Raw genomic sequence first — 13,613 nt, forward strand, 5'->3', positions numbered from 1 at the left:
ATTTAAATTAGTGAAAATTTACACAGGTGTTTATATGTTTGACACCATATGCAAGAGAATTTCATTAGCTTTCATTTGGTTCCACTTTCAATGCTATAGCATAAACCTATGGGAAGCTACAAAGAAAACAAAGACGTAATACCCCAAATTTTTCGCCATTTTTGAAAAACGTCAACACCAAAACTAAATGGCTCTTGCGGCAGGCATATCCAAGGTCCAAGATCAAAATAAATGGCATATTTTGTTCATTTAGACCTTGGAGAATGGGAAAAACATTGATTTCAATAGTTTTGATGAAAAAGGTATTTTTTGAAGAGGTCTAAGGCCATATGCATGATAATTTGAGCAAATATACAATATTTAATCTAAACTAAATGTTGAAATTTGTATGGAGCATGTGAAAACTTAAGTGAGGTAAATTTAAAAACTTGTTTAAGTGAATACATGTCAACTATTTTCTGAAAATAAATTCGTATTTAAAAAATTCTAATTATATGTTTAAATATTTTTACTATATGTTTTTCAGATGACTGAGTATTTGTAGCAGTTTTTTTTTTTTTTTTGCCAAAGACGGTATATGATTTTTATAAATTACTAAATAAACAATACTGCGCTCTGCTGTTTAACAGCTTACAGTATGATAGATTAAGTGCCACATAGAAAGTGTGCAGACAATGTTTTAGCTGGAAAAATAAAATGTTATGATGGTTTATTAACTGTTTGTTTTTATTTCTGCAACAAGAAAAATACAAATAAAGCCACAGCTCAGTGAACTAAAGAGATTTCAACGACTTGGTAGTTGTTTTCATATGAAGACGAGATGAAGCTTAAAGCACCATAAAAAAGGGCATCTATTGGGAAAAATTCTCCCTGGGACCAACATGCTACGCTAAATTTTGCAGAGGTTGCATGCTGCAGGCAGCTGGATTAAGACTTCAGTCCATTTTTTCTCCTGTATCTACGATGTTTACATTTCAGTTTAATACTTCAGTGCAGAGCGAGCTACATTTTGAGTCGTTAAACTACCTTCTGCTTTGTTTTGACAATTGTGTTGCAAAATCGTCAGGTACAAAACAGTGCTGCATTCTAATAGGAGTGTACCATTTTTCTGGGGTTTTTTGTTTATATAAATATGTGTCCCAGTTACAGCCCTATAAATGATGAGATCAGTGATCCATACCTGAGTAATTTTGTATTCTTTATGGTTGCGTGTAGGAAAAGTTTCAGGAAACTCCAATGAAAAAACCGCCAGTGATTCTTTTTTTAGTCGTGTTGTGTTTACCAGCACTTCTCAGTGAATGTATGAGTTCAAAAGTACCATTAAAGACATTCAAAAGTAATCAGCAGATTCGGCTTTCCATTTACCTCTGGACCAGAAACAGAGAAGTTTGATTAAATATACGTTTTCTGCTTGTGTGAACGTTTTAACTGTTGGGTCAAATGGGAATAACTCTGTTGTAGGCTGATTTGTGCAGAATCAGTTTTAAAACTTCTCACCTGAAATAGTCTATGTACCACTAAATAAACGGTACATTCATAATAAAATCTAGAACAGTCAATCTAGGAAAGCTTTACATCTGAAATTATATTGTTATTTCTATGATTTTTTGCATCCATAATCCCGACCTCCTGGGGTGCTGAAATTTTTGACTAATAGTTTGGAAACTCTAGAGTATTACTGATATGCAAAAAGATTTTAAGCCTGCATGTTGAATCAGACACTGCTTTGGGATTATAGATTTTCCAACAGTGCTGTGATTAAAAAATATTAAACTTTCTATTTACTTTGTAAGCTGATATACTGACTTCTAAGATAACCTCTCCAAAGTCTTGACCTCAACTCTGATAAACATTCCAGACCCAAAATGCTGGCTTTGTTCCAGGAAATAAATTGTGCTCAGTTTTATTTTTCTATTATTATTTTGCCCTGGGAAGTAATATTTTAGCTAAATTAAGACAAATGTAGATTTAAAATCAGACTCTAGTTAGTTAAAAAAAAGCCCTCCTTGGACCGGGAGGATCAACCTTAAACCTTTAGTAAAAGCTTCCTTCTAACAGACAATTTTAACACAGATCAGGCTGCTATAATTTACTGCCGGGTCAGTAGGTGTCAGCAGGTCTTGTTCAGAGATCGGTCATTGTATCGTATGCTTTATATAAACATAAATCTATCATCTATATGCTCTGTTTGTGCTGGCTGAGGAGGTTCATCTGGAATTTGATAACAGCTACAGGAGAGCTTTTACATCATATTATTTTCTAAAAGTTCCCACACAACCTGCATGGTGATCTTAGCTGTTCGCTTAAATATTTCTTAGGATAATGAAATGAGATCCTGCAGAATTGCAATCTGGTGTTGGGAAGATGACAAACCGTGTCCTTTTTTTGGCTTTGAATTAAATATTGTTTTGTTTTAACCCTGTAATGCCAAATGTATCATATTTGATACATACGGTTTCTGAAATGTTTTGCTTCTGACACCTTTTGCATAATTTAATGGTAAAAACTTTGCTCAAAATCCTATTGTACACAATCAGATATACCTGATAACAGAGGGCAGAAGACACAAAAAATAATCTTGTCTTATCGCATAATAATATATTACTAATATCAAAGTTGTATTTCTGTTTTTTCTTTGTACATATTTTGTTACTTCAAACCAAAAAAAAAAAAGATTTTCTGTTTTGTTTTATTCTTGGATCGGGCTTTAAAGGGTTAAAGAAGCTAATGGGGAAAACAAAAAACTACAGTGTTGCTTTTCATCATCTGACTAGGGCAGGAGCTTAAGCAGATTTTAGTTCCAGGCCAAATGGATTTGAAGGTTATTTGGCTACAATACATTATGTCCAACTATTTAAAGCACTTTTAGTTTAAATATTTTCAGTTAGTTTGCCCCCTGCAGATCCACTTTTATTCTCTTAGTTGTCAGACTTGCAGTGCTGATGGATCAGATAAGCATATCGCGCTAAGATGATCAAACTGTGATGGATGTAGCAACTTGAAGACCCTGCTGAGAAGTTTAGGAATAAATATATAAAGACACATGAGGTATCTCTTTCCTTCCACGCCGTCAGGGTTGACAGAATGACAGAGACAGACAGGAGTGATAAAGGTAACAGGGAATCCTCCAAAGACTGCAGCCAAAGCACCAGTGACTCAGTAAAGCTGATAAAGATGACGGGTTTCATTCAACCTCAATATTTTTTTTTTTTGTGTGTTATTTAAGTCAAAGTAGTGAAAAGTTTTTTTGCAGAGATTTTTGAGTTCATGAACACTTTTTCTTACTGTTTTGTGGATTTTAGAGCCACAGGCATAATCGTTTGATTTGATATAGAAAATATAACTGCTCAGTCTGCCCCAGGCTTAAGGTTTAGCCAAATTGTAAAATAATTTAAACTTTTTTTGTTACTGACAGCATTTAGACCAACAGTTTTAAATGTTTCACTCTTGTTATTCATAGTGAACTAATTGTAGGGTCGTCCATAACTGCCCTCTGCGCTGGATCTCTAGTTTCTTTCGCTGCAGCTGCCTGCTTCTTATTAGATGATGCAGTGATAGATGCTTAGTTTCACCCTGAGGTGTTTATAATCATCACGTTTCCACCATGTCCCAGTCTTGGCCTCCAGACCCCAGAGAGGATGGTTCACATGTGCAAATGTTACCACATCTCCTCTCTCTATCTGAGTCAACCATTTGTTCCATACAGACTTAACCCATTTCCTACCCACTGAGCTCTTTGGGGAAGGAAAGGTCAACCTTTCTCATTGGCCTTTTGTTGACATCCCCCTGAATGGCTTTAATTTGATCAGAGACGAGGAGGAAAGGGTTGTACCTTCTGTAATCGACGGCACATAAATGAGACCAGTGGATGACGCATATGGCACCTTCTGTCTTCTATAGGTCTTAAATGTGAAACACAAACACACTTTAATGTCTTTTGTATATTGGAGTTTAGGGCTGAAACAATCATTTTTATCAATTATTGAAATAATCATCAAATAATGTAGTGATTGATTAATCGTTAATTGGAGTATAGAGACTCTAAAAAGCCTTTAGCTGACAGAGCAACCCACTTGGAGACGTAATTATACCAAAATTGAAAAAAAATATATATCAAGATTTTGCATGTAAGATAAAAAAAAACATTATCATCTGTCAATATGCTCTATCCGCTCCTTAAGTGAAAAAGTTTGTTTCACCTGGTTTAATTTAATAAAAAGTCTTCTTTAAAGAACCTTTGGCAATCCAATTATTAATCGATTAATCAGAAAAGTAATTGTCAGATTAATCAAATTTGCAAAATAATCGTTAGTTGCAGCCCTATTGACGTTAAGGTTTAAAATGCTCCTACCTCAGGTCTTTCAGATGATGAATCCTTGTTCAGGACAGAACCGATATCTGGGCTGATCCGATTCAACTGCTGAATGACTGATTGAACCATACTCTTGCCATGTGAGAGAAGGCTTTTATGGAGGACCAACTCGTCCATATTTAAAAATAAATACAGAAATTAGCTACTTTATTTATTTGCCTTTGTAATATTTACCTTATTTATTTATTTATTTTTCCTTTATAATCTTCAACTTTATTTTTTAATTACTAATATTTTTAAGTATTTATTTATGTGCATGTTATAATATTTTTGTCTGTTTTATTCTTCCTTTGTATTTTTTTTTACCCTAGTTATTTCTTTACCAGATTTATTTCGGTCTGCCCTTTTTACATTTCTGTATGCATTTCTGCCTCATTATGCAAATGAGGAGGGGGTGTGTCCTAGAGAGTCACCTTGTGCTCATCACAGAGCTCAGAGTATTAAGTTAAATGTTCTCTTTTCTGTTGCTGTTGTTCAGTAAAAGTACATTTTATGATTATTTGAGGCGAGAACATTATACTTTTAAGCATCACCATTCATTCATAGATTTAATGCGTAATTTAAAAGAAAATGTTCCGAACTTGAGAAGACTGCGGCAACCAGCGGAACTCCGAAGCTAACGTCAGCCAGGTCTAACGCCAGCCCGTCTGCAGCGGCCCTCTCTCGGCATAGCCGTGTGTGAAGGACCGTTGGCTATGATGGTGATTTTTCGTTGTATTTGGCAAAGTTTTTCCATGCCAAGAACATACTTGGCGAGTCCCTACTCGCGTTCTAATGACTTCAGACTCGACTTCAGACTCTCCTCTCCTCCTATAGATTCGACTAATGCAGTAAAATGCTAACCAACCAATGAGCAGAAGTTGACTCTCTAGGACACACCCCCTCCTCATTTGAATAACGAACCAGAAATGCATACAGAAATGTAAAAAGGGCGGACAGAAATAAATAGCGGCGAAGAAATAACTAGGGTAAAAAAATGCAAAGAATAAAACAGACAAAAATATAATAACATGCACATAAATAAATACTTAAAAATATGAGTAATTAAAAAATAAAGTTGAAAATTATAAAGGACAAAACAATAAATAAGGTAAATATTACAAAGGCAAATAAATAAAGAAGCTAATTAAAAGAGTTTTATACATTTATGCCTCACTGTATAATTTAATTTCTACTTACATTTATTTGTTTATTGTATTTTTGGTGACAATTGATTGTATGCTTATTTATTTATTGATCATTTATTTATTTCTGTATTTATTTTTAAATATTGCACAGTTGGTCCTCCATAGGCTTTAGCCTTGACATAAACATTGTTAAAAAAGTATATCATATTATTAATTAGTAATTTAGCAGGAAAAATAAATAATTAACAGTTCCATGTAAAGTGCACTGGACTGGATGTCTATATCTGATATGAAAGCACTGATATCCGCTCTAGCTGATTAGTCAATATCAGAGCTGATATTTGGTCCAGGTATCAGATCTATAATTTCATGCCTTGGATTTCTCATCTTTTAAATCTCTTTAAAGGATCTTGTTAGTACTATTTAATGTGTAAGGGATAATGCTTTCATAAAACAACACATTGCTTTAATATTTTTGTTCAGTTCTTAGTTCTTGTTCAGTTTTGTGATTATATCAGATCTTAGTGGTGAAGTTGAAATAAATTCAAAGTATAAAAGAAAATGTTTATGGATATGGAAGTAAATCTGTGTCGCTGGGATTTGAATTAAAAATGCCACTGAAATTTAAATGTTGTATGTTTGTACTTACTGTTTCAGTGTTAAAATATAGTCAGAACACATTTTTGACCTAAAAAGAAGTTCATTGTCATTATTTCTACACAGTTGAAATTCACATTACTATTTGAACGTGTTTAAAGTTTCTGTGTTAAAAAACATCTGCATATAAAAAAATTCAACCTTTCAAAATTCAAACTCAACATTTTCAGCCTCCTGAGATTCAACTGGCTCCATTTCACTGTCTTAAATTCGGCGTCTAAATTCAGAGTAAAAAGGGAACGGTTACTTCAGGTCACAGACATTAGCAATGGATTGTGGCGTCCCACACCCAGCCAATCCTGTTACGTTTTCTAAGTCACGTGACGTGACGCTTATGGCGCTCATACTGAAGGAAAACCAGCATGACGGAGCCAGTCATGCAAGCTAACGCTAACTCAACTACAGAAAAATGAAAGTAATAAACTCACCGTTGAGTCCATTAATCTGTCCAGTTAAAACTGTTCAAATATTTTAAATTCTGGAACACTAAATTCTTTTAGTTCTTAAAGTTTCATGTTATCAGATTATGCCAACAGACGTTTTTTTTTTTATTAAAACAGCATATTTCCTGAGTGTAAAACTTTCACTCCCAATATAAATGTGTTTTGTTTTGCAACTTGAATATCAATATTGGTTAAAGCTTAATATATGCGGTTGACCAAGCCTTTTGTTGAAGTGAGTTTACCCCATCTAATGCAGCATCAGAAGGGTAAACAGAAAACTCAGCTGGATGCACTTTCAGCCAGGCTCACACAAAACGGTAGAAAGGCTGTACAAAAGGACCTGCAATAGCTGTTTGTTAGCTGCACCGATGACTCCGCTGTGAAAGTTTTGTTATTGACCACATTTTTATTTGTTGCTTATTTTACATTTCCTATTGTCAGTTTGTTTTTTACTTTTTTCCTGCTAGCACTCAGAAGTTTTATAAACCTAAAATGTCATTTTGAAACGAACATCCAGCTACAGAAATTGTTTTAATTGTTTGGGAATTGATCCTGATCTACAGCAGAGGACCAGAACCACAACAGATAGTTTCCTTTAAAAATGGTTTAGATTTTATAAGTGGGCTTCTTTTTGTCTGTTGGCTAATTGCTGGATCTGTTGGGTATATTAGTGTTAAAAGGTTTAATAGAGCATCCTACTCACAGAACAGAAACCTGTTCACAATGATTAAGGTAAATATGAAGTTGGTATTCTGCCATAAAGGGCACACATGCAATAAACTTTCTATTGAAAACATGCATACTTTCCACAACCATTTTCTAGATTCATTTGATTCAGTCCCACCAGATTGCAATATATAACATGCATGCATGAATGCTCCATCTCTCCACTTGTGGCTTGCTTTGCCAGTGCCTGTAGTCTCTCTTCTAGTAGGGTATAAACCAGTTGATTCACGTTCATGTCAGCTTTTGTCATTTTATGGTTTCTTGTCATAATTGGTTTAAGCGATCTGACCCACATGCAGAGAACCACTCAGAGACCAAGGGAAAAAGTTTAACAAGTTTATTGAATGTAGCTGAAATACAGAAGTAGGAGCTGGAACTCAGTGGACTGGTGAAATGGAACCAGAAAGTCTGAAGAAGAGGTCACAGTGATCAGTTCAGGGACCGTAGGAAAATTGACTGAGGCTTCAATATAGCTGGAGAGAAACTCACGTTTGAGGGGGCTCTTGTTAATCCTTGAATCCAGTTTGTGGGGAATCAATCCAGAGGAGAGGGAACTCGTTGGAGAGCGTACAGGTAGACATACGTTGGACCCAGAAGAGTAAAGGAGCGGACTGTCACTTGGTTTTCCGATGAGGACTTGAACGGATCATGTGGAGGTTTACCCCTGCTCAATGTACTCAGTAATCCTTCCAGGGGGAGAAGGTCCAGGTTATCCAGCTACACAGGAAAGGCTTCCTGCTGAAGAGCAAAGACTAAAACAAGATTAGACTCAGAGAAACAAAGCTTCGGGTAGACTCTGCTTATCTCAGCTTGTCTAGAGTATCCAAAACTGGCAAACTCTCTGGCATCGATGTAGTGACAGCCCGCTGCTCAAATACTCCTCCGGTAATGATCCAATGAGCCACAGGTGTGCAGGGAGGCCCAACGAGGAACAGGGCACCACCTGGTGGTGGAGAGAGAAAAACACAAAAACAACCCACACAAACTAGTTTTCTAACAGTTCTAACCACTGAAGAAAGTACACTGCCAATTACTGTCTTCTTTCCAGGAAACCCTTCTCTTAAGACAGTACCTTTTTTTACTGGTGTTGCCTAGTAAAGGCCCCTACATACTTACATTTACATTACATTTATGCATGTAGCAGATGCTTTTATCCAAAGCGACTTACAAAGTAGACACAATGTTACAGTTATCAGTATGACAATATGTTCTCTAGAGGAAAATCCCTAATCAGAATCAGTGGGGACGGCAAAGAAAGAGAGAAGAAAGTACAGAAAGTGTAGTAGGGGGGTATAGAGGTATGGGTAAGAGTTAGGATAGGAGATGCTCTTTAAAGAGGTGGGTCTTTAGGAGTTTCCTGAAGATGGACAGCGACGCTCCTGTTCTTGTAACTCTCACCTGGTCAGTCCACCATCTTGGAACAACTCATGAAAACAGTCTGGATTACCTTAAGCGTGGTATAGCCTCCGCTACGACAATCCATTGCTGACCAGAGTGACCGAGTTGTGACATAATCCTTTTCAAGATGGTTCAAGTAGACGGGAGCCGTACCCTTAGGCATTTTGTAGGCTAGCATCAGGGACTTGAATTTCGTGTGGAAAGCCATGGGTAACCAGTGAACCTCAATGAACAGAGGGGTGATGTGAGACTTCTTGGGCTGATTGAAGACCAGACATGCCGCCGGGTTCTGGATTATTTATAATTTACCATACAGGCTGGGAGACCAGTCAGGAATGCGTTACAATAGTCAAGGTGGAAGATGATAGACTGCACCAGGAGCTGGGTAGTATGTTGGGTTAGGTATGGCCGGATCTTTCTTATGTTTAGCAGTGTGAAACGACAAGACGAGAAACAGAGGTAAAATAATCTTTAAAGGTCAGCTGGTCATCAATCATCACACCCAAGTTTCATCCTGCCTTTAAAGGAGTCAGAGACAGGGATCCAGTCTGGATGTGAATATTGTTGTGTATACTTGAGCTGATTATGTGCACAGTATACTGTATGAGCTGTGAAAATTTCAGCCTTCATAGCCAAATAACTATTCCTACATTTCCATACCTGTCAAGGTTTGAATTTGAAAATAAGGGAAATTTTATGACATCCGTTGTGCCGTCCAACTATCCCAGTCTACAGTAGCTATTATATTTTAAAACGTGTGTGCAAAAAAACTTAAATAAACTCTTTCAACCAATTACAAACCACGATAAGGTGATCAAATTTTGACTTGCGATGCTAGCGACAGTTTCATTTAGAGAGGCAGATAATGTTTTTTTAAATATAATTTTATCAGGCTTGCAATTTATGTTAGACTACTAATATGGGAGGACGGCGGAAAAGAGATATAAAATATGCATCTGCCTGTATGCTTTGAAAATGCTGTGGTTCTACATTGCAGCTGGCTTATTTATGCCTTTAAATTTGGTTTTCCAATTCTGCTAAAGCTATAGAACTCTAATGTATTCCTCCTTGTCCCCTTTAGTGTCCGACCATAAAGATGGACAAAGAGACATTAAAGGGGACAAGGAGGGTACAGATGCCCACTAAGTCACTGAAGAGTCTCAGGATGTTTGTGTGTTTTTTGAAATAAATTTTTCGGAGAATCTTTAATTCATATTTTTTTAAATCGAGACATTTACTTATATATAAATCCTTCTTTTACTTCTTTACTTAATCATATGTGGATCCGGATATGTTTGTCCAAGTCCACACTCCTGACAGGTCATTGGTGCCAGATTGTTTTTTTTTTTAAGTTTTTTATACCTGTTTAAAAAGTAAAAAGTCAATTTCTTTAATCTCTCTATAGAGGGTGAAAACATAATTTTTACCACTAATGCTGCTTAGATCAAGGGACTGTTACAACAGTCTGCCTTATTGGTGATAAACAGAAATAGGCGTATTCTTTTGTGGTTTCTCAAGCATCTGCTGCTATTTCATTTGTTAATGTGACCAAAACCAAACTTAGTTAGGCGGCCTCTAGGGGTTGGTTCACTAAATCATTCTGAAGGTTCTGCTGAATGTTCCTATTTTCCCTGAACAGATTTAAACAAAGCAGTCACAGACTGATAATGTTTAAAACTAAACCTTAGCGCCACACATAATCAGTCTAGCTTATCAGGTTAGGCTATCTCCACAAGGCAGGTTCCTGTGGCATTTTTTCTTTAACTACATTAAATGTTCTGGAAATGTAAAAAATATAATGTAAATTTTTGCATCTTTAAAATTGTATAACCAATTGCTTAAATTCTTCGCCAGCCTAATAACCTGTCTTCTTCTACTTTGTTTATCAGCGCATTGCTGCCACCTTGTGGTAGCAGTACTATCTCACAGGGACTGAGGATCTGATAAGACATTAAGATTGAGCTGCCTATTTCTGCATAAAAATGGTTTGGGTTTCACTCTGAAAAATCATGCAACTGAGGGTTATGGATGCATACTCCAGTAAACAAAACAATTCCTCTGTTTTGTTTGTGTTCCTCAGCATCTTGGACATTTCTCCGTTTATCAGTTTTGTCCTCCACTGCAGTGAGACCAGTCAACAAGGTGAATAAATACATTGGCATACAAGTGGATGCTTACACCACTTTCAGTTGATGAGCTAACAATTAATGCATACCAAACATACTTTTACGATATTAATATTTCAAACACTTAATATAGAGATGACTTTCTTAGTGCATGTGCAAGCGTCTGTTTTTAATAGGGTTAGTTGACGTTTAGATATAGCAATCAACATTTCTGAACGGGTGCCTTTTTTTTTCACTACATATTTAACAAAACCCTCACATTCTTTAAAAGGATATTGTTAATTTGATAATAACTGTACCAGACCACAGTCAGAAAATGTGTGAAAAAACAATGTTTTTCAAAACCGGCTGTAGCTCGCTTCCCTGCCAAGACGTACAGAAAAAAGTAATAACATTAAGTGTTTATCCACTTTTTATTTATTTGTGAACATTTCTGCTCTTAGAGGAGAACCTACAGGAAGTGGAAAAATGGAAAAAAAAAGATGGACTAAGCTACACTATATTGCCAAAAGTATTTGCTCACCCATCCAAATTATTGGAATCAGGTGTTCCAATCACTTCCATGGCCACAGGTGTATAAATTCAAGCACCTAGGCATGCAGACTGTTTTTACAAACATTTGTGAAAGAATGGGTCGCTCTCAGGAGCTCAGTGAATTCCAGCGTGGAACTGTGATAGGATGCCACCTGTGCAACAAATCCAGTCGTGAAATTTCCTCGCTCCTAAATATTCCACAGTCAACTGTCAGCTGTATTATAAGAAAATGGAAGTGTTTGGGAACGACAGCAACTCAGCCACGAAGTGGTAGGCCACGTAAACTGACGGAGCGGGGTCAGCGGATGCTGACGCGCATAGTGCGAAGAGGTCGCCAACTTTCTGCAGAGTCAATCACTACAGACCTCCAAACTTCATGTGGCCTTCAGATTAGCTCAAGAACAGTGCGCAGAGAGCTTCATGGAATGGGTTTCCATGGTCGAGCAGCTGCATCCAAGCCATACATCACCAAGTGCAATGCAAAGCGTCGGATGCGGTGGTGTAAAGCACGCCGCCACTGGACTCTAGAGCAGTGGAGACGCGTTCTCTGGAGTGACGAATCGCGCTTCTCCATCTGGCAATCTGATGGACGGGTCTGGGTTTGGCGGTTGCCAGGAGAACGGTACTTGTCTGACTGCATTGTGCCAAGTGTAAAGTTTGGTGGAGGGGGGATTATGGTGTGAGGTTGTTTTTCAGGAGCTGGGCTTGGCCCCTTAGTTCCAGTGAAAGGAACTCTGAATGCTTCAGCATACCAAGACATTTTGGACAATTCCATGCTCCCAACTTTGTGGGAACAGTTTGGAGCTGGCCCCTTCCTCTTCCAACATGACTGTGCACCAGTGCACAAAGCAAGGTCCATAAAGACATGGATGACAGAGTCTGGTGTGGATGAACTTGACTGGCCTGCACAGAGTCCTGACCTCAACCCGATAGAACACCTTTGGGATGAATTAGAGCGGAGACTGAGAGCCAGGCCTTCTCGTCCAACATCAGTGTGCGACCTCACAAATGCGCTTCTGGAAGAATGGTCAAAAATTCCCATAAACACACTCCTAAACCTTGTGGACAGCCTTCCCAGAAGAGTTGAAGCTGTTCTAGCTGCAAAGGGTGGACCGACGTCATATTGAACCCTATGGATTAGGAACGGGATGTCACTTAAGCTCATATGTGAGTCAAGGCAGGTGAGCAAATACTTTTGGCAATATAGTGTATGAAAATAAAAGCACCAAAGAAAACTGTTGAGAAAAATCTACAGTTTAAGATCTAATTTTACATTAGGTCAATAAAAGGCAAAGATAAACTCGCAACTATACTAAAATATTCATCCAGATGTTGGTTTTAACTAAAAGAAAGATAAACTACATCTATAAAATATTCAAAATATCACCCATGAAGGCAAAGTTGGAGGTTCAGACGCCTTCAGAGTTTTAATGCAGCTGAGAAAAAGGTTGTTGAACTGATGTAGGATGATAACAAAGACACAAATCTCTCTCCAAGCTGAACTGGAAGCAGCTCCAGTGATTACATGGCGCTTTAGATGGAGAGATAGACGAATAACATATTGATACCCGAGGATGCCTGGGCACCCAGTTACCATACAGCTGCAATCTGTAAATTTAAAGTAAAAATGGAGAGTAAGCAAGAGAACATCAAGATAAAGGTGAAAATATTGAGTGAGAGGAATAACACACAGAACCCCATATGAACTAGATAACATGCAGATATTACAAGATTGGAGACAGCAAAGCGAGAATGAGTCAACGTGACTCCTTTATTTGACTGAAAATGTGTAAATTATTTGGTAAAAATAGATGTTTGGTGAGTTTTTAAGGTTTTTGAAAGCTGTAATACTTTTTAATACTTTTTATTAAGTTTCCTCGCTGTGTATGATGTGTCACACTGTAGGAAACATGACAGTTTTTTCCCCTAATGCTTTGTAATAAGCGTCTCCATGGTTGCATCCACATTTTCATCTCCATCAGGACGTTGCCTGGCGCTGTAAGAGTCCCCACCGATAAAGGTCTGTAACATATCACTCTCCTCTGTCCTTGTCAGACCTTTTCAATCTCAATTTAACAAAGTAATAGTTTTTAAATCCAACATATAGTCAGGATTCTTCAAAATCAGTTTACCTACTCTTTTTTAAGAGGTCTGTTTGCTTTCTGGTGGTTCTTCTTTGGTCTTTGGCAGTCTTATTTCCCCCCACCCCAAACAGTTTTATTCCAATATA

The 13,613-nt window shown here is 37.3% G+C and overlaps 1 protein-coding gene across 5 annotated transcripts in view; it reads left to right on the plus strand.

Moving 5' to 3' along the window:
* Positions 1–13,613, plus strand: part of whrna (whirlin a) — a 249,633-nt gene that overhangs the window by 150,235 nt on the left and 85,785 nt on the right. The gene's annotated exons all lie outside the window — the stretch shown is intronic.

Source organism: Cyprinodon tularosa, unplaced genomic scaffold (genome assembly GCF_016077235.1).
Source record: "Cyprinodon tularosa strain WSP-4 unplaced genomic scaffold, ASM1607723v1 ctg7, whole genome shotgun sequence".
NCBI classification, from domain to species: Eukaryota; Metazoa; Chordata; class Actinopteri; order Cyprinodontiformes; family Cyprinodontidae; genus Cyprinodon; species Cyprinodon tularosa.